This window comes from Triturus cristatus, chromosome 12 (assembly GCF_964204655.1).
Source record: "Triturus cristatus chromosome 12, aTriCri1.1, whole genome shotgun sequence".
NCBI classification, from domain to species: domain Eukaryota; kingdom Metazoa; phylum Chordata; class Amphibia; order Caudata; family Salamandridae; genus Triturus; species Triturus cristatus.
In genome coordinates this window covers 704,869,841-704,888,570 of record NC_140595.1, presented here as the reverse complement: position 1 = coordinate 704,888,570, position 18,730 = coordinate 704,869,841, and the positions used below count along the sequence as shown (strand labels likewise).

General features: G+C 47.8%; 1 protein-coding gene across 1 annotated transcript in view; it reads left to right on the top strand.

Annotated features, from left to right (window-relative positions):
* The window catches only part of LOC146780158 (hydroperoxide isomerase ALOXE3-like), a 512,047-nt gene that overhangs the window by 485,898 nt on the left and 7,419 nt on the right, over window positions 1-18,730 (top strand). The window lies entirely within an intron of this gene.

Sequence of the window (18,730 nt, the reverse complement as noted above, 5' to 3'; positions counted from 1 at the left end):
CAAATCGTTGTGGTTTCAGAAGAAGAGTCTTGGCACTCCTAGAGACTCTGATGCCGGCTGAGAGCACCAGTTTCTGAGCTAGGTAGTGCGGGGAGTTATGGTGATGGGACTTGTGCGTCATGCACGCGATTTTCAAATGAATTCTTGCTTCAAACGGTAGCCAGTTGAGGGCTCTCAGGACTGGGGAGATGTGAACGGTTCTATTTGAGCCCGTGATGAGTCTCGCAGCGGAGTTGATGGCGGCTCTTAGCGGGGCTGTCGACGACCTTGGGAGGCCGCATAAGGTTACCGCCCCATATTCCACTCTAGGGATTACTAGGGCTTGACCTGCTTGTTAGGATGGCAGAAAGAGTTTCAGTTTTCGCATTGGTCTTCATGTGGAGGTTCGCTCCTTTTGTGGAAGCGCTGATATGCTTCTGCATTTTTAGGTTACTGTCCAAAGTTACACCGAGCGATTTCGCTGAGTCAACGATGAGAGGTTGTCCTTTGAGAGCAGTTAGGTGCTTCAGCCAGTCCAGGATAGAGGGTGTTTTGTTAGGGGGAGTGATTAGGAGGAATTCCGTTTTGAGGGAGTTTAATTTCAGGTGGTTTTCGGCCAGCCATGTTTGGGTTTTTTGTAGTGTGGTGTTGAGCGCTTTGATGTCTTCAAGTGAGTTGATCTTGATGTAGATTTGGGTGTCGTCAGCATACATATGGAAGTGAATCTTGGCAAGGCTGAGAAGTTCGGTGAGAGGTTCCATGGAATGGTTGAAAAGGGTGGGTGAGAGGGAGGAGCCTTGTGGAACTCCTAGCGAGACTGGCATGGAGTTGGATAGGGATTGACTGACCTTGAATCTTTGGGATCTATTTTTGAGGAAAGAGGCAAACCAGTTAAATACAGCTCCAGACAGTTCTATTCTGTGTTTCAGGAGTTCTAGCAAGTTGCCGTGTTTGATGGCGTCAAATGCTGATGACAGGTCAAGTAGGATTAGTAAACACGCTTCGTTTTGGTCCAGGATTTTTAGAGCGTCGTCAATTACATGTGTCATGGCTGTTTTGGTACTGTGACCTGCTCGGAAAGCTGATTGAAATTGATTAAGCAGGTTGAATTGGTCAATGTGACTGTTCAGCTGCATGTTAAAACATTTTTTCAGGAGTTTGGCTAGTAGGTATGTTAGAGATCGGACGATAGTTATTTAGATCCGAGGGGTCAGCTGTAGTTTTCTTTAGGATAGGGGATACCTGACCTGTTTTCAGGATGTCTGGAATGGATCCTTGAAGGAGGGAGGTATTTATGATCTTGGTCCATAGGGGTAGTAACAGAGGAATGAAGTCTTTTAAGTAGTTGGCCGGGAGCAGGTCTGTGAAATGGTTGGAAGGTTTCAGAGTGGTTAGCGTCTTTAATATGGTTTCTTCACTGTAAGTGTAGAAGTGGGACCAGGATGCGTTGTTTTTGAGGTTGAATTTTGGGAGGTCATTAGCTTGGGCACCTGCAAGGGGAAGTGAAGAGTTCTTTTGCATGTCTGAGAGAGATGAGAGGTCCTTGAGTAGGTCTGATTTAATGGATTCTGTTTTAGAAGCGAAGAAGGAGGCAAATTCCTCAAAAATGGAGTAGATTGACTGGGATGGCCTTGGGGAGAATGGGTGCGTTCTTGGTTTGAGCTTTGATAAGATCGAATAGCTTTTTGGAGCGGTTCTTCGCTTGGTCTAGTTGAGTCCTGAAGAAGTCGGTTTTAGATTTTCTGATCTTTCTAAAGTAGGAGTTTCTGGAGGTTCTTAGTAGCTTGAGGTGGTCAGCTGAGGGAGCGGCTCTCCAACGCCGTTCAATTACTCTAAGAGAGTATATGTCTTCATTTAGCCATCCATCATACCAAGGATTAGAGACTTTTGTGGAGGTTCTTTTCAGTTGAAGAGGGGCTATTTTGTCCAGTAGGTTGTTCATGGAGTGAAAGTAGTGATTGGTCAGCCTCTGGACATCGGCTAGTTCTTCCGGGGGATATAATAGGTTTGAATTAGATGATGCTAGAAGGTCAGAGCCAACGTTTTTCAGGTCTCTCTTCCAAATTTTAGTTCTCAGGGGTTGTGTTGAAAGACGTTAAACCATTTCTAAGACTTGGAATGTAATGACGTGATGGTCAGACCAGTCGCAGGGGAGGATCGAGTTGAGCTGTGTGGAGTCCACCTTGGAGATTACTAGGTCAAGAATTGCACCTTTGTTGTGAGTTGGGATGTTACATATTTGGTTAAGATTAAGGTCAGAGAGGAAAGCTTTGAGGCTGTTTACCCCTGGGTCGTTCTGGTCATCCCAGTGAAGGTGTAAGTCCCCCAGGAATATTTGCTTATTTTGTTGGCTGGCGTTTGAAGCTAGAATATCCATGAGGTGTTCTATGAATGTGAGGTTATCTCCAGGAGGGTGGTAGAAAGTGTGTAAAGATCATATTTGTTTGTTATTACTGGCTATGTTTAAGCAGAGGTATTCACATGAGGATAAGGCGGGGGCATTGGTGTTGGTCACTGTTAGGCTGCTCTGGTGTATGCAGGCTATCCCACCGTCTGGCCTATCCGTTCTGTCTAGTCTGGTGATGTCATAGTTAGGGGGAAGCAAAATTTCCATGATGGGAGTAGATGCTTCATTTAACCATGTTCCCGTCAGGATTAGAATGTCTGGTTTGCTAGTGAGTAATAGATCAGCTATATCGCCTGCATGTCTAGATGCGGATCTGCAGTTTAAGAGAATGCAATTTAGCCGCAACTTATTGGATACTGTGGTGGGTACGATTGTGAGGAGGATTATAGTGAGGTTATTTTCAACTATGCCTCTGGAGTTGTGTCTAGTGGCTCTGTATGTGTTTATTGGGATAGATTGTATTCGGGAGTCTGTAAGTAAGTTGGGCTGCACAGCGTTATGTGTAGGGTGAGATGGCTCGTAAGAACGAAGGAGGGTCTCTAATTCTTTAGCAGATAAAGGGTTGATCATCCTGATTGGGCATGATATGCCATTAGGGTGAGGCACTGTGCTCCAACGTGGGGACCCCTGATCCTGGGAGCTTGCAAGTAGATGTTGGGTGCAACGCGAGTGCTTGGAGTGCAGAAGAGATCTGTATTCCTGTTTAGTGTGTGTGTGAGCTTGGGTTGCTGTATAATAATGTCGTGTAGGGTTTGGATGTCAGTTTTGACTTGCTGAAGGGCTGATAATATCAAGTCAAGTGTGAGGTCAGGCGTGAGAGTGTCCTTATTGGATGGCTGGACTGTGGGAGTAGGCGGAGTAGTTGCACCTTTAGTGTCATTTAAGGGGGAGTCTTGGTCCGGATCAATGCAAAGAACTCTTTCTGTTTGTGAGTCAATGGAGGGGGGTGTGAAGAGGCAGGAAAGGGGGACTGAGATTCGGCTATGTCAGGATCAGTGATGGTATAGGTGAGGAAAGGAGGAGCAGTGGGGCTGACAGGCTGATGGGAGGGGTGGTTATATGTGGAGTTAGAGCTGAGTGATTAGTGTTGATTTTGGGGGAGGAGTAGGAAAAGGGGAGATGAGTGGTGTTAAGAGGATGGTTGAAGGCAAGGCTAAGAGGTGAGTGAGGGTTGCTGGGAATAAAGGTGCGGGGGGATGGTTGGGGTGGTATTGCAAAGTGAGGGGGGATAGTGTGTGTATTGGTGGTGTTAAGGTGTGAGGCAGTTATTATGTGTGGTGAAATGTTGGCAGGGGTGTTGTTAAGGTCTATAGTTAGTGTAGGAGCAGATGGGGCAGCTGGGAATCCTGATTTACTATGGGATCAGGCTGGGAGTTGATAATTTCAGAGCGATTGGCTGGGGAGGAAGGGTGTGTAATAGAGACTCTTTCCTTGATGAGTGGAAAGATGTGATCTATCAGGTTTAGGTTGCGGTCAGTAGATTGGATGAGAGTGATTCCATTATGGTAGATATTGACAGTGGCTGCTGCATTGAAGAATAGGGATGGGAGGATAGATAGTGTGAATCCGTGCGCTGTTTTCTTCATGAGAGAGACCTTAAAGAGAGCGAGAAAGGCTTTTCTCCATTGAGCTCTTCTTTTAGTATAGAAGATGATGTCATTCTTAATGAGCCCTTTGTTCATTGATAAGTATGGGCCAGAGATTGGGGTTTCAGGATGAGATTTTAAAAACTTGTGTTTAAAACCTTTAGCTCCTTTTTTTAAAGGTTTGGGGGTAAGTGAAGGAGTAGGTGAAGTTAGCGGTGCGCTCCATAGTGAAGGGAACACTTGGTTAGCGGGTGATAGACAGACGAGATGAGGTATGTGCGAAGTGCTGCCCTATGGGGGGAAAGTGGAGCGAGGTCCTCATGGGAGGTAGTCCTTTTTCATTGTTTATCTACTGAACTATTGAGGCCATTTTGTGTGAATTATATTGGCAGCTAAGTTCTTCCCCTATCGAGGAATTTGGGTTCCTGGGGGGGATTCCTAGTTTATTGCCATCTAGTTGTGATGGTTCTGCGTGCCTTCAGACATGGAGTGGACCAAGTGGCCCATAGAATGAGCGTGGCAATGTGGCAAGGGTGTGGCACGGAAGTGAAGAAAGAGGGCAAAGCCCAGGAAGCCATGCAAACCCCAGCCAAAGTGAAAAGGGCTGAGGGTCCTGCCTGGGCCCCTAGTCACACTCAGGCTGATGACATAATGAGGACATGAAGGAAAATGAGTCCGCTGTGTGTCGGTGTGTGCCAGCCTCGCGCAGCAAAAACAAGAGGTGGGGTGAGACCAGGCTATGCCTGCTGTGCTCCCTGCAGGCTCATTGCCTTTTGGCCTCTTAATCAGCACTGGCATCCCTTCCTCCGTTGTCGAGGAGGAGGCCCGGGGGGCCGTTCTATTTTCTCACGCTGTCCTGCTACGGATCCAGCGCTGAAGAGAACAGGGGAGGGGGATTGGGGGGAGGGAGGGGATCGCGGTGGATGGCAAGCCGGGAGAGCTTTGGTACCTGCATGATGTCTTCGATTTTGCTCCACAGGTACCGGGGGCAGTTGGGGGCGGGCTTCCCGGTCTCCAAAGTGCTCCTGAGCCTGAAGTCGACTCCGGCACATCGGAGGAGCTCGCCAACCGAGAGTGGCTCGCGCTCAGAGGGCAGCGCTCTGCGACGTACCTTCGTGTTGCCTTCGAGTATTCTGGGCTCCGCAGTGATTTTGCTCGATTGTTGAGCTCCTCCGCACCAGCAGGGAAGGCGTCCCTATTACCAGTGTGCTCCGGTGCAAGTAATCAGACCGCTCCGATAGTCAGACTCCATAGGCAGCGGGGGGGGCGACATCTTTGTCTCCAGAGTGCTCCTGAGCATGCAATCAACCACCGACCAAGAGTGGCTCATGCTCAGCGAGCAGTGCTCTGCGATGGCATTCCGGTGGGGACCGACAGCGGCAGCAACTGCAGCAACAACAGCGTTGTCCCTGAGCTCCAAGCTCTGTCGCCATGCCAGATTGGGAGACACACTCTGATCTCCGGACCCTTTGGACTGTCCTGGTGTGGTGGCTGTAAGCAATGATAATGTTCGTGTTACTTTTTAGAATATTTCTTCTTTCCTCAGTGTCTGTAGGGCATCTGATGGAGCTAAAACAGGGATATTAAGCGAAGGGATCTCCAAGCTAGCGAGGCTCTCCTACTGAGCTCCTCTCCCATCGGCCATCTTGCATACGATGTGCTACAAAAAAGAGCAGAACGCTGGCTAAAGGTCTTCCATGCAGCGCATGCGCGCTGCGTAGGCAAGACCTAAAAATCATCCAAAGAAGGCCTATTTTCTGTATTTTTCTGTATTTTTACAAATAAATGCAGAAAGGAAAATAAATAGATTTCTGTCTGTATTTATCTGTAAAAATCAGTAAAAACGTGAAACTGGGAGCCCTATTTATAAAGAAAAGCATCCTTGCGAGTCCTGTGCAAGTCAACATTGTTTCAGTCTACAGATAGCCATCTTGCCCCGTGGATGAAAAATAGAATGCCATTTGAACAATGTGTGTCAAGACCTTGTACGTAGTGTTCAAGAAAATGTGATAATGTTAGATGGAGCAGAATCTGCATGCAAGAGTTTCAGAGAAACGAATCCAACATTGTCACACATGCAAATGTGTTTAAAAGGTTATTGTGTAAAGGGGAAGGAAACTTAAGAAAACTTGTCCATTACAATAGATGGCATTGATTCTATGTGGGCCTACCTCAGACACATAATATAGGCCTGTAAATTAAAGGCTGCTAGTGGGCCTGCATCACTCAGTGTGCCAGCCACTTAAGTAGCACCCTAACTATGGTTCAGGCTTGCCATTGCAGAGCCTGTATGTGCAGTTTACACTGCTATTTTGACCTGGCAAGATGAGCCTCTTTCCAAGTCTAAACCTTCACTTTTACTTATATGAGTCACCCCTAATGTAGTCCCTGGACAACCCCGATGTCAGGGTGCAATGTATTTAAAAGGCAGGATATGAACTTTCAGGTTTTACTTGTCCTGGTAGAGAAAAACTCTTAAATTTGCTTTTCACTACTGCAAGCTGGGTATTTTGTATTTCTCCTAGACAGCCACACACAATGGGAGCTTAAATGTGGCTTAGTGGACCATTCTGGGAGGATGGGAGGGAGAAGCTGGGCATAGCCTCACACCTATACCTGAATAGGCCGCGTCTTGTCCCCACACAAATGGCTGCACACCTCCATTAGTGAGCCTAGAGTCAGGGCAGGGAGGGAGGACCTCTGTGTACTCCAAAGACCTGCCTTAGATGTTACTCCCACTTCAAAAGCACAACTGGGTATAAGTGCTGAACCTCTGACACCACCACTTCAGTACACTTTTGGACTTGGGAAGACTCTGCCAGAAAGAAGAACTGCTGTGCTGGTGAAGGACTGCCGCTCTGCTAGACTGCTGCTTTGCTAGACTCCTGCCAAGCTGTGCTGCTCTGCTGCCTGCTATTTCACTGCCTGGGTGAGAAGGACTGGACCTGCATCACTTGAACCCATAGTGGCCCCAAGCGCTTGCTGGCTTGCCTTCCTGAAGTCTCAGGTGAATAAAAGACTTCCATCTCTTCTGCTGCTACACCCAGACTCTGCTGGACCCTTAAAAGTGAGACCTCAGATGCTTTCTTTAGTGAAACCCACACATCCACTACCAGAACAGTGCATCAGTGCTGTTGCATTATTGGAAATGGTGTATGGCCTCTCCTGCATACATTTACCCGACACATCATCTTTGTATCCAGCACTGCACAAGCTTGCCTTGAGATCTTCGCATCTCTGTTGACTTCAGCCTACATGCCAAGAACCGCTTATCAAAGCCCCTTCACTCATTGGAGCCAACTCATCGACACTGCTGCACAGAGCAGGACTAGTGCATCAACTCCACTGCAAGGATGGACACCGACGCATCGATTCCACTTTGATGCATCACTTTGGCTGCATCTCAAATCCCCCTTGTTGACAGGATCTTCGACATCAACTCAGCCAGGACCAAGGTACTTTTGCTCAAAGGATCTAATCTAGTCCTTGTAGCCTGTCTGCGCTCCATTGCAGTCAGCCTGAATTTTTAGACTTTGCCTTGGTCCTGCATGGCCAGATAGCCCATGTTGGTGCCTAGTTTTTTTGGCACTATATTTCGACTTTAGTCTTTAAAAATTCATATTTAGAGTTCTACTAATTGGATTTTTTATTTTTGGTTGTGTTATATTCATTAAATTAAGCTCTATTTTTCTAAGCTGGTGTGGAATCTTTTTGTGTGGTATTTTCCCTGTTTTATTGTTTGAAGTGTTGCACAAATACTTTACACATTACCTCTAAGTTAAGCCTCACTGCTCTTTACCAAGCTACCAGAGAGTGAGTACAGGCTAATTTAGGATTTGCCTGCTTCTTCCCCTTATTATGATTGTGGTTTCTGCCTCGCTTGGGCTCATTGCAACAACCTAATTTCTATTGTGTTTCTGCAGTGCCACTCAAAACAACCAGGCAGAAACTTATCTCTGGCAGAGTTCTTATGTAACAACTCTGTTCACTCTGATACCACGTTTTCTCCGTGTGCTGTATCTAAGGTTTCCATCCTTCTTTCTTTCTTGCATTCCTTATTTCCTTGCCTCTTGTGTCTGGTGCTGCTGATGTTCTGGAACAGGCTTGATTCTGAGAGGCAAGTGATTCCCTGGATTGTATAAGATTCTAAAACTGCTATGAAGGCTAGTACTGATAAATTAAGAAGACTAACCCCGAACCTTAATGTGGGGGAAAATGTTTGGTTGTCTTCTCCACTCAACATTCACCAGTCCGGTGTCATCCCCAATATGTAGGTTCCGTTGTGATAACCAAACAGATCAATCCTATTGGCTCTAGAATCAGTCTTCCTAATTATTGCAATATTCACCTCACTTTTTATGTCTTCCAGCTGAAGCATTTTCTGTCTAAACCTTTTTCAGCACGGTTCTGCTCTTTCTCCTGTTATGATGGATGGGGAGCCAGAATGCAAGCTTAGTGAGATGTGATTCATGGATTTTCATCAGTTGATTACAGTTCTTCATTTACTGAATAGGCTACTCTTCTAGTGAACTTTCTTGGGTTCTTACCTCTTCAGTCCATGCCCCTAGATTGATTAGTCAAGTATCTCTAACCTTTCCTGAAATGCCTGGAGTCTTGCAAAGTGGGGGGGGGGGGAATACATTGCAACTGTGGCATCTCAGCAATCGGGTTAACCAAGATCTCTGATACCTTGCTTGTTCATCTGGACCCAGGCCTCAGAAAATTATGCCTTTTGCTAGTCCAGCTCCAAAATGGCAATCACCTGCCTGAGGGTTTGCAGCTGCAGTTTCAAGCTACTCCACAGCTATCTCAGTTCGGGTTTCTTTTCCTTTTCTATCATGGCTGTTTCTTCCCTGGTTCCTTCTTGATTTTCCCTTATGTTTCCTGTCATGTGATGCTTCATATCATTTACTTTTCCTATTTTGCTGATTCTGACTCCTCGCTCTAGAACTCCAGAAGATTTCCAATGTTGGATTCCTGATCACTGGTTTCCTGAGTCCATTGAAGTCCTTATCCAGCAATGAGGTGTTATACCTCTTTGGCTTTTTACTCCTCAGAATGTGGCAGCATTTCAAGGGCACTTTCCTACCACATTTTCCTTTGTGGGTGAAATTTTGCTTCCTGGTAATGGTCACCCTAACTTCGGGCAGTGGAAAACCTGGACCACAATTCCTGGTAAGTACCATTATAGACCAGAAAGTAGATAGAGCGAAACATAGTATTATTGGTGCAGAAGAGAAGGTCATAAGGGTCATCTAATATCTGATTGCAGGGAGGCAGTTGGAGATGCATGATGTGAGCTAGTGTAGATGGTAGGTTTGGATAAAGTTTGTATAAAGGTGATATGAGATGCCAAAGGAATTGTTGATAATGGAGCTGGTGTATAGGGAGAATAGTAATAGAACCATGAAAGATCGCAGAGAGACCAAGAGTTGTATTGAGATCTGTGGTGATCTCTTCTAATCTATGCCAAAGAGTGCTTTAATAGATAGGAAGGGAACCAATGAATTGCATACAAAGGTGAGATAGGCAAGCAAAGCTGGGTGATGTACAGTGTCAAATATTGCTGACAGATCAAGAAGAATGAGGACAAAAGGTAAGTGATTGTGGTGAATAGAGGAAATTAAGATGGCAATGTGAGATACTACAGTTTCAGTTAAGTGAAAAGTGTGGAGTAGGAAAGGAAATGACATGTGCATTAGCAGTTTAGAGAGGATGAAGTATTCACTCTAATTTTAACCTCTTTAGGTTAAATTTCTATGTTTGTACATATAAATATATATCTGTATATATCTATATATCCTACTTGTGGTCACCAGTAGGTAGTTATAGTTAGGACCTAGTTTTGACAGGAAGATGGGAAAAGCGTTTTTTGACTTGCCTATATCTTTGACGCCCTTTGACAAATCTTCACAAAACTCTAGCAAAAAAAGTGTGATAGTGATGCTTGTTTTGCGTGGAGGGTTTTGGGGTGATACTTCAAGCGAGGCAAAAAGAAGGAAGGGGCAAAAAATGCTTCACATGTTAATTCTCATAGGAATTTTAGACATGACTACAGCCTGAACCGCTGAATGGAATAGCACCAAATTTGTCAGAAAGATTTCTGTTGGTCTAGAAAGCAACATTTTTGTAAATTGGTGTAAATCCATTCAATAGTTTGGAAGATATTAAAGGAAAAAATCATTTGGATGACTAGGGATGTGAAGGCTTCGCAAACCATCACAATCTCATGCTAAGATTTGATTGGCTGCCAACACTTCAACCAGGAAGTGTTGGCAGCCATCTTTGGACTCTGTTTCAGCAGAGTCCCTGTACAAAGGTTAAAAAAAAGAAAAGGAGGCAGGGTAGGAATACTCTGACTTCTTAGTTCTGGTGCTGAGGCCGCAGAGGGAACACGTCAGGGCAAAAAAGCATTTTTTGGAAAAAAAACTTTCACCGAAAATCGTGACCCTGGCAATACAATGTAAAAAAAAGAAGCATGGGCTCCCGCGCATGTTTAGGAAAAAACCCCGGGCGGGCCAGGTCCCGGGGCCCTTGTTTAAAAGAAGGAGGGGGTACAAGTAGCCCCCACCTGAAGCTCATGGAGCCTGGTGAACCACCAAATATAAAAAGAGAAGATGGGTGCTTGGGGAAACCCCAGGGGATCTATGATCCCAGGGGACCACCACCTTCTTGGGGCTATTGAAATATTCATGGGGGCTGTGCGAACACCCCCCCGCCCCCACCATGGGGATGACCACAGCACCATTGCTAAAGAAACACCTAATGGGAGTGCCCTGCGGATCCACCAGGGCTCACCACCTCCCTGGGGCCAAATTTTTAAAAACAATGAGAGAGGGCTGAGCAGAAAGAGGCAGAATAAAGGTCAGAAACAAACAGAATAAAGGTTAGAAGGGAGCAGAAAGAGGCAGTATAAAGGTGAGAAATGAGTAGAAAGAGGCAAAATAGAGGTCAGAAGCGAGCAGAAAGAGGCAGGATTAAGGTCAGAAAGAGGCAAAATAAGGGTCAGAAATGGGCAGAAAAAGACAGAATAAAGGTCAGAAGGTAGCAGAAAGAGGCAACATAAAAGTCAGGAGCGAGGTTAAAGAGGCAAAATAATGAGCAGAATGAGCAGAAAGAGGCAAAATAGAAGTGAAAGCAGCAAGAAGAACAAGCATTGGTAATGCATCGGTTTCGCCTATGTGATGGATAAAAAGCTGTTTTTATCAATCAGCCTCCAGGACAAAGGAAAGAGCTCTCTGTCAAGTAACACATGAGTGGAGAGGATGTGGTGCAGTGGCCAGAGCTGCTGACTCAAGAGCTAAGGATCTAGTATTGGTGGTGCAACATCCTGTGATTCTTGGTAAAACACTTGATCTCTCCGGATGCTAAATTGCTATATTAGGTAGGTAGTAAAGCTTTATTTCGATATAGAAACATATCATAAAAGCAAAACATGACAGCATAAAAACAATGGTCGAAACAAAGCAATTTACAATTCATATTACCATTAAAAACATTTCATATTTACACGGGATAATCGTAAAATTTATGAAAAATGAAAAAGGGACACTTTACTGTATCGTCAGTTGTTTAGCAGATCTTATGCGCCAAGCCCAGCCTAGGAATTTAGCCAAACAAATGGCAAAAAAGGGTCTTGTATCTGAGAGCAGTATTCTTATAGCTTCCAGATGTGAGCGAGTTCCCAGGCTCCTACAAAGAGGCTTCAACCACCTCCGTCTAGGGGCCATATAGACTCGACACTCAAATAGAAAGTGTGCGACAGATTCGATTTTTAGCTCGCAGAATGGGCAATAGGGTACAGTTTGCAGTGGTGGTTTCCAGGTAGAGGTAAACTGACATAAAAGTAAGACCCCAACCCTGAATTTGAAATATAATGCCCTATCATGTGAACTGTGAATCAAGTCCAAATATGGTTCTCTGGAGGGGATATCTTTAACCATCAAGAAGTTGGCAACAGATCTTGGGTGATTTGATTTACCAAGTCTCTCGTTATCCACCCAAGACCAGTAAGCCTTCTTCAGTTCTTGTTTAGGAGGTGCTGTTTTATTTTCCCACGCAGCTCCCAGACCGAGCTTGTATAATGCCCTCTTGACCTCTCTGAGCCAGGCGATCTTATGCCAGCCAGGTAAGGACAGTACATCTTTTAGGGCGTCTGCATAGCTGTGGAGTTCGGGGACGTTCCAAATTCTAGACCATAGTAGTAAGGGGCGTAATTTAGCTTGCTCGCAGATTGGACGGGTACCTGCGTCCAGCAAGAGGGGGATTGTGGGGGTGCTCTGGGGTAGCCTCATCAGATCTTTGTGAAATTTATTTTCTAGGTGGGCCAAAGTATCCACTCTCTGGGTACCCCAAAGTTCTGCGCCATACAGTGCTGCACTCACAACCCTACCCCTATAAATATCAAGAAGTGCCCCAATCGTTTTTATGGAGGAAGCACGCTGCTCTTTAAGTAAAGCACCAACAACCCTCTTATGGGTTAGAAACACTTTTTGGTGATGGGCCTTCCAGCTCATACTATCACAAAGACGTATGCCTAGATAGTCAAATTCTTTGACCCGTTCTAATGTGACAGAGTCTAGAGTGGGGGGTTTAACAGATTTCTTAGGGGGGTTGAGGACAAGAAATTTGGTCTTGCCAATATTTATGGCCAGTCCCTTGGTGTCACAGAAGGCCTTGAAGCTGGAAAGTAGTGACTGTATGCCTGCAGGTGATTTCGAAATCAGGAGGGTGTCGTCCGCAAACAGGAGCGTCGGGATTTTCCTTCCAGCCAGGGATGGTGCATCTGCAGGATGTTGAAGAAGGTGCTCCACCACTCCATTGACGTAAAGCGAAAACAGAGTGGGGGCAAGCACACACCCCTGGCGGACGCCCCTGTCTACTGGAATACACGGGGTTTTTTCTCCCTGGGCACCCCATCTGATTTGGGCAAAGTTGTTTTCATGGAATTTTATCAGCAAGGCCAACAAATAGGGAGGTAGACCTAACTCGTCAAGGACCTTCCACAATAATGCTCTTGGAACCAGGTTGATGGCTGTTTTTAAGTCTATGAAGACTAAGTATAAGCTGCCCCCTCCTAGCACCACTACCTTCCAATAGAGCATTAAAAGGCGGAATGTCTGCTCGACGGTGCCTGTCCCTGATCTAAAACCCGCTTGGAAATCAGACAATATCTGATTTTCATCCACCCACTCCAGAATCCTGCCCAATACCACTTTCCCCGCTACCTTTTGCGTCGAATCCAGCAAACTGATGGGGCGGTAATTGGCTGGGTCTTCCCTGCTACCCTTCTTGAAAATGGGGACTACTTCAGCGCCCCTCCAAGAGTCAGGGAAAGACCCCCCCCAACATAACCTCATTAAGAAGAGCAGCAATTAATCTGCTCCAAAATGGGGGATTATTTTTTATCAAGTCGCCCGGGATCCCATCAGGTCCTGCCGCTTTGTTAGAAACAATACACCTGATTGCCTTCTCTACTTCCAAGGTGGTAAATAGGACTTCATTTGGTGGGAGATCTGTGGAACTGAGCCTTGGGAGCGGGTCTGGTTGCGGAGGCCCTATCTGAGCCGAATACAATTTCGAAAAGTGGGCAAACCAGGCAACACCAGGGATATTACAAGTCAGTTGTTGATCAATGGGCTTGTCTCTTGATCTTAGCAAGTCCCAGAACCCCTTAGCATCTTTCCTTGTGCTCGCCTCCGTTAGGTCACGCCAAAAGTTGAAATCATATGTCCGCTTGGCCTCAGTCACAGTTTTCCTATAAAGTTTCCTTGCAGACCTGATGGTAGCTTGGTCTTTTCCTTTTACTGCAGCAACAAGATCACCCTTAGCAAGTCGACACTTGGCTGTGAACCACTTTTCACTTGTTCTCAGGGCCCCCTTTGAAGCAGTTCTGGAGCTGGGTTTGGGAATGATGAACAGCCCACTTAGTGCCGTTACAGTCTCCGTAAATAACGATAAAAACATCTTGCTATCGCTATTCGTGCTATCAAGCCTAGATTCAGCCTCTAGTAAGATGGTTTCAGCTTGTGACATCCTAGCCTCATCCGCTGAGACTCTTGCCCATTTAAGACGTCTGCCACAGTTTGAGGGAAGAATCTCATGTGAAGCTTTCCATAACTGATTAGTAGCTTCTTGAGACCCAGTTTGCCAGGGGATAGAAATGGTTAAAGCGAGAGGGTTGTGGTCGCTGTCACAGGTCTCTATAACCTCCATGTCTTGATGATATGGCCAGAGGTTATAGTTGAGCATAACAAAGTCAATTCTGGATGAGTGGCCCGTCCTATTGTATGTATGGGCACCCATGGGATCTGATTTAGAACGCCCATTCGTTGCTCTCAAGTTATGCTCCATGCAAAGAGCATTTATATCGATCGCCTTTTGTGTCCATTTAGGGATCGGTTCGAGGTTCAAAATAGGGATGCCCCTCCTGTTATCCTCCTCGTTGGTATCCAGAATATCTTCTTTGGCTAAAGGCTCAAAACAGCAATTAAAATCGCCTGCCAGCAGGACGAGAGAGTCGGCGTCACAGGCAGACAGGTAGTTACTTAAGCCTAAAGAGTTTAGAGATCCTCCGTTCCTAATGCCCCTTAAGTAGAGATTAAATAGTTCTAGTTTCCTTCCCCCTTTGTAGTGCACTGTTAGCCATTGAAGGTCAGGTGTTTCGGTGGTCCTTTGAGAAACACTGAGGTCTAGTGCTATGTTGATCCAGATGAGAAGACCACCGGATGGGCGTCCTTTAGAACCTTGGTGACATACAGCCGGAACATGGAAGGTCGAAAACCCCACTCTATGTCTAGGTTCCTGGCACCATGTTTCCTGTAGCAAGCAAATGTCATAGGGTGCCAGGAAAGTGTTCCATTCCGGGTTATCAAAGTTACGTGCAAGGCCAGCCACATTCCAGCTTAAGACCCTCAGTGAAGAATCGCCTGGGGAGGCAACTCTATCAGGCAGGTCGATCTCCATTGGATTAGATTGTACTGGAGGAGGGGGGATCGAACAGGGGCTGTCTGGCCTCGTTTCCACTCTTTTGCAATCTAAAATGGCCATTTTGATCGATTCCATGGCCCGGGGCAAGAGAGTCAGAAGCCCGGCTTGGCTAGTTGGAGGGCCGTTGGTTGGATTTCCAATTATGTCTATAACATGTGGAGACAATGCTTTTTCTAGTTGTGGGCATGCTGGGAACATAGAAAGTCAATCGACCTCCTCCAGGCCTCCAAATCTATTGTAGGTTGAAAGGCCATTCCAGTGTAAAAGAGTATTCTTTTGCCTCATGGGATGGGTGTTCCATGGGTGGTGCTGCACCAAGGACCAGTTATCCGCTTGGGTATGCAATTGGCGTGGGGGGTAAAAATAGGATAGCGGCCTTGGTATGACTAAAGAATCTTCACTAGTTGGCCAGGAACAGATATGGTGCGCCGTATGTGGGTCTTCAAAAGTTACAACTACACAGTCCCCTTGCTTAGATTTCTTGGTTGGGCCCACCCAGGGTATTCTACGGACCATCATTACTCGGCTTCTTTTGCCATTGGGAATCGGTCTGTTGACGTTAAGCCAGTGCATAGTTTTATTTTTCAATGACCAGTGGTTTTCGTGTTGGTCAGTGCCAATCACAGGGACGCCTGTCAACACGACCACATAGTCATTGGCCTCTGGTGGAAGGTCTATATAGCCTCCTCTAAAATTTTCTTTTGGACGAGGACCCTGGGTTTCGGCAGGCTGGGGTCTGGCGGATGCTACCAGGTTTGGATTTACTTTTCCAGGCTTAGAGTTCCGTGTGGGAATCTGCGGTTTGGTAGCCTGAGGTTTAGCGGTTATGGAAACTTGATCCACAGCCACAGTCCTCGGCTTAGGAACAGGCCTTACAGCAACAGGTACTGGTGGGGGGTGCTGCTCAGCTTGCAAAACAGGGGCTGGCGAAAGTGGGTCAGATAAGGACACGCCCTGGTTTTCGAGACTTCTCAGGCCAAGAGTGGCCAGAGCAATAATGCTCTTCTCCATCTCGAGTAGATTGTTTTCTATCCTAGACAATCTTAAGTCGAGTGGTGAGAGAAGTTTTTTTAATGTTTCCCAGACTTGATCTATAAATTCCTTATCATTCCTTCCCTGGTCTTGTACCTGCGCCCCCTCGTCTACTGGGGTGGTGTTGGCTGGACCCTCTCCCATACTTTGGCATACTGACTGTGTGCTCAAGGAACCCTCAGGTAAAGCATTACGTGCCTGAGTGTTGGTCATTGTGAGCTGGTGGGAGACTGCGACCTTTGCCTTTTTACGAGAGTAGGCTGAGCGTAATTGGCGTTTTCTTTTGGGTTGTGTACCACTAACACGGGAAGTAGTTGGGAATGCTTGGGAAAGGGGATTAAGGGTGGGGGTCTGGGCGTGAGAAGGTGCAGCGAAACTTAGCTCTTCTGTAATGCGTGATTGTTCTAAGGGCGGAGTGAGGGTGGAAGTAATCGGGGGCTGGTGTAAATCAACCTGGGTGGTAATACTATTTGGGCGGGCAGGGCGTGCTGGAGTGACAGCAGAGGCTATATGTCCTAGGGATGATTTTTTCGAGAGGGCAATTACCTCGGACAGCCTACGTGCAGCTACCAATTCTAGGGATACCCGGGTTTGAAGTTTAGATATTTCTTCATCGATGGCTATATTTGTGCGGGTGATGAAGTCGTCCATAGGGCCACAGATTTGTGGACCACCTTTGGAGGCTTTGCTACGTGTCATCCTAGTACTCATGGTGCTTACGATGAGATCAGGGTCGTCATTCGACTTACTAACTAGGGAGCTTCAGTTTAAGCTAACCTGTCTCAGCACGATGATACAATAACAAGCAGGTTAGGAGCAATAAGGGGGATGGGCCTGGGCCGTCCTCTGCCGTCCTCGAACGGCCTCAAACGGCCCGCTCTTAGCCCGGTCTTCGCCCCGGCCGTTGCCCCGCGCGCGTCCCGCGTGCGCGTTGTCCACACAAGCTATGAAGGAAAAACAAGAGGAAGGGGCGGGAAGAGGACCAGCTGCGGCCGATCCACGCCGCTAGGAATGCTGGTCCTCGCAATCCCGCCTCTACCCCTGTTGACCAGATGACAGCTTGCAAGGGGCGCGTTGGTGCTCAAAGCACGTGAAGGGAGGCAGAAAGGTTGTTCCCCAGAGAGAGTCTAAGCCTACAAGCGGCACCCGCGAAGCGGGGGCCGCGAGGCGTGGCGAAGTGGCCAGACAGCAACAACACAGAAACAGCGCTTCTTTGCAGGAAGGGTCCCAAGGCTCACTCACTCCACACAGATTTTAAAGAGGAGGAGGAGGGGGCGGGAAGAGGACCAGCTGCGGCCGATCCACGCCGCTAGGAATGCTGGTCCTCGCAGTCCCGCCTCTACCCCTGTTGACCAGATGACAGCTTGCAAGGGGCGCGTTGGTGCTCAAAGCACGTGAAGGGAGGCAGAAAGGTTGTTCCCCAGAGAGAGTCTAAGCCTACGAGCGGCTCCCGCGAAGCGGGGGCCGCGAGGCGTGGCGAAGTGGCCAGACAGCAACAACACAGGAACAGCGCTTCTTTGCAGGAAGGGTCTCAAGGCTCACTCACTCCACACAGATTTTAAAGAGGAGGAGGAGGGGGCGGGAAGAGGACCAGCTGCGGCCGATCCACGCCGCTAGGAATGCTGGTCCTCGCAGTCCCGCCTCTACCCCTGTTGACCAGATGACAGCTTGCAAGGGGCGCGTTGGTGCTCAAAGCACGTGAAGGGAGGCAGAAAGGTTGTTCCCCAGAGAGAGTCTAAGCCTACGAGCGGCACCCGCGAAGCGGGGGCCGCGAGGCGTGGCGAAGTGGCCAGACAGCAACAACACAGGAACAGCGCTTCTTTGCAGGAAGGGTCCCAAGGCTCACTCACTCCACACAGATTTTAAAGAGGAGGAGGAGGGGGCGGGAAGAGGACCAGCTGCGGCCGATCCACGCCGCTAGGAATGCTGGTCCTCGCAGTCCCGCCTCTACCCCTGTTGACCAGATGACAGCTTGCAAGGGGCGCGTTGGTGCTCAAAGCACGTGAGGGGAGGCAGAAAGGTTGTTCCCCAGAGAGAGTCTAAGCCTACAAGCGGCACCCGCGAAGCGGGGGCCGCGAGGCGTGGCGAAGTGGCCAGACAGCAACAACACAGAAACAGCGCTTCTTTGCAGGAAGGGTCCCAAGGCTCACTCACTCCACACAGATTTTAAAGAGGAGGAGGAGGGGGCGGGAAGAGGACCAGCTGCGGCCGATCCACGCCGCTAGGAATGCTGGTCCTCGCAGTCCCGCCTCTACCCCTGTTGACCAGATGACAGCTTGCAAGGGGCGCGTTGGTGCTCAAAGCACGTGAAGGGAGGCAGAAAGGTTGTTCCCCAGAGAGAGTCTAAGCCTACAAGCGGCACCCGCGAAGAGGGGGCCGCGAGGCGTGGCGAAGTGGCCAGACAGCAACAACACAGAAACAGCGCTTCTTTGCAGGAAGGGTCCCAAGGCTCACTCACTCCACACAGATTTTAAAGAGGAGGAGGAGGGGGCGGGAAGAGGACCAGCTGCGGCCGATCCACGCCGCTAGGAATGCTGGTCCTCGCAGTCCCGCCTCTACCCCTGTTGACCAGATGACAGCTTGCAAGGGGCGCGTTGGTGCTCAAAGCACGTGAAGGGAGGCAGAAAGGTTGTTCCCCAGAGAGAGTCTAAGCCTACAAGCGGCCCCCGCGAAGCGGGGGCCGCGAGGCGTGGCGAAGTGGCCAGACAGCAACAACACAGAAACAGCGCTTCTTTGC